Here is a 3,161-nt window from a genome sequence, read left to right as displayed (position 1 = left end):
CCTCAGCCTGCCAAATAGCTGGGAACACAGGTGCACACCATGCCCAACTAATCTTTTTGCGTTTTTTCTAGAGATGGGTCTCATCTTGGTGCCTAGGCTGATTTTGAACTCCTGGGCTCCAGAGATCCACTCACCTCAGCCTCCCAAAGTGTGATTATAGGTGTGAGCCACCATGCCTGACCTAAAAGTGTTTTTAATCCGACTTTATTTCTATCAACAATGAAGGGGGCATAACTTTAGTTATCTGTTACACTTTAGTACAGGTAATTTTAGTTACCTGTTACACTTTAGTACAAAACTATAAATTTAATTAAATGGTTCTGTGTCACGCAGTTCTAAAATGTCTTTCAGGGAGGATATTCTTATTTTTAAGAGCTGCATCCCAAGAATTTACAAAAAAATGTCATGTCTGCAACTTACTGCCACGTTTCATCTAAAAAATGTACAAACCTATACATACACCAAAAAATGTGGCAAAATGCTATTAACTGTTAAAGCTAAGTTGCAGATATGCAGGAACTCACTGTACATTCTCTGAACTCTCTTCAGTGTGGTTGAAAATGTTTTACCATAAAAAGCTGCATAGAAATATTTACTAACCTTTCAAGTGATGGCCGTCTTCTTTCTCCTGATCAAAAATGAATGACTAAATATGCCCACAGGCCCATTCAGGGATCATACATGCTGTCTTCACACTGCAAGAATAAGCAAAGCAACATGCATGTTATCACCAAGGATTTTTACTGTTAATATTATTTCAGTTGAGAACATGTTCTTAATATATGATAAGCCTCTAAATTAAAATAATGCTACAATTTTTAAAAAGTGAAAAAAGAAAAACCCCATCAAATACTGAATGTGAGAAACAACTATCAGCTGCACCCACTCTAGAAAATTTTGGAATAAAGGAATTCCTCTGAAAGTTTCTTTTTTATTCTTCAACTTTATTGAAGTATGATTGACAAATAAAAATTACATATATTTAAAGTGTACAATATGATGGTTTTATATATGTATACATTGTGAAATGACTGCTACAAACTAAAGAACATAACTATCACCTCGCACAATTCTCTTTTCTTTGAGGGGTTTTCTAGTAAAAACCAGAAAACTTGCTGGACAAATTCTAAAAGAGCTGACAGTGTAGTTACCATTTCTGTGTGTGTGGTAAGAACGCATGAAGTCTACTTTCTTAGCAAATTCAGATATACATTATTATTCCCTATAGTCACCATGCTATACATTAGATCTTCATATTATAGCTGAAGGTTTGCCTCAGTTTCTGTTGAATCACAGCAATTTCAGGGCAGTGATGTAGCCCAAACATCTGGAGCTTCAATGACTTTAGCTTTACTCTGACCTTGGATTTCTAAGACTACACTTAAAAAGTATCAACGTAACCGCCTAGAGCCACACAGGAATTGCTGAACCTCCTCAAATCCTCTCCAGCAAAGGTATTCAGATCCAATCTACAATACACTCAGCTACAATACACACAAATTTACAACAAAATGGTATCGTGGCCTGAAAGTCATATTCCTATTGCCACCACTATACGTCCATTTTGGCACTACCCATCACATTTGATCCTCCACACAGCCCTGTGAGGTAAGCAGGGTTTACAGATCCCATTTTCCAGAGAAGGCAGCTAAATTTCACAGATGATATCTGACAAGGATATTCAACTAGAAAGCACCAGAGATGAAACCATTTCACAGATGATATCTGACAAGGATATTCAACTAGAAAGCACCAGAGATGAAACTCCTATTTGTCTTCTGACCCCAAACTCCGGGCTTGTCTCACTATACAGGTCACCTCCACCCTCCTGTCCCCGAACGTGATGTTTTCCTTAAAACCAACCCCACAGCCAAATGGCCAAACAACACATCACATGAGGGAGGCAGCTGAGTGCTACAGTGTGCCCCCTGAAAGCGTATATTCACAATCTTTCTTAATAGTACCATTAACACTGTAATCATTATTACCAATTACTACAATTACTCTTAGTAATATTTCACTTGTAGACACAATAACCCTTAATGTATTTTTGTCATTTATATATGTATACGCACTTTTTTCCCCTTCTTCCTCAAAAGAGCACACTGTTGGCAAATGGGAGGAAAATAAGCATCACACGGCATCCCTGGTGATTTTTATCCTCACCAAAATGAAAGGCAGTTATCATTTGCTGTTGAGGATTTTCCTTTCATTTTTATAAAATGCAAAATATACTAGAATATAATGCCACAGACGCAGCTCCACAAATAAAGATGGAAGCAAAATTAAAACTACAGTTGCGGAGAATGTGATGTCTGCGCATGATGGCCCGACTTGGCCCTTCATCTGCTAATCACCTAAATTCTGTTCCCACAGAGGGTTAGTGGTGTCAATGACTAACATGCAAAGTACTGGTATACAAAAGACTGAACAAAGCTAGTCAGGAACCCTGTACACCTGGCTCTCAGGCTTGTCTCCTCCACCTTTTATCTTCATTAAAAATGGAGGGAACCTCTTCTGGCTGCCTCTTCACCTGAGGGCTGCAACACCTGTTCACAAGGATGTTGGGATCCACAAAAGGGAGATGGTGTGACTCACTGCCTCACAACCCGAGCACTTGACCCCCATATATACTCATGAAAAAGTTATGTTAAGAGCTAAACAAAGCTAAAGAAAAATAAACATGATATAGCTTCCAGAAACATTAATGGTACTCAAAAATTTTGGTGAGGGAAGGTTAAGCAAATGAATCTATCATTTAAAAGTTGTTAATATCAAAAACAAGTATAAATTATGGATTAGAATATCATTGTTGCATGGATTTTTAAGCTAAGGACCCTGCCCTTGCTTGCCCAGGTCATTTTCCACAATGCTCTTAGACATGGATGTGAGGAGCAAGGGTGGACCCTCTCTCTCTTCTCACTGAAGATGGTCTTGGGAAAAAGTGTGGGACTGGAACAGACTTTAATATCACAATGGTCCTTGATCTGGAGAATTCTCTTCAAAATCAAGAGTCTCAGATTATTGCCAGATCTAGGTGCAGGTAGAATGAAGTCCAGGCACATATAATCCCATCTCCATACCACGGATCCCAGAGCAAGTATTACTGAAGTTCCTTTCCTCATGGCCCTTTCCACACACTCCCCTGCCTCGGGCATATT

At 38.8% G+C, this 3,161-nt stretch overlaps 1 non-coding gene across 1 annotated transcript; it reads right to left on the bottom strand.

Annotated features, from left to right (window-relative positions):
- Positions 1 to 1,084: 1,084 nt before the first annotated feature.
- On the bottom strand, positions 1,085 to 1,144 carry LOC116528468. Its single transcript, XR_004259044.1, has one exon. It is a non-coding gene; the product is annotated as a U7 small nuclear RNA (small nuclear RNA).
- Positions 1,145 to 3,161: the final 2,017 nt, after the last annotated feature.

The sequence above is a fragment of the Sapajus apella genome, unplaced genomic scaffold, assembly GCF_009761245.1.
Source record: "Sapajus apella isolate SASKATOON/1434 unplaced genomic scaffold, GSC_monkey_1.0 scaffold58, whole genome shotgun sequence".
NCBI classification, from domain to species: Eukaryota; Metazoa; Chordata; class Mammalia; order Primates; family Cebidae; genus Sapajus; species Sapajus apella.
Note: the sequence above shows the minus strand (reverse complement) of the source record. Positions and strands in the feature narration are given on the sequence as shown.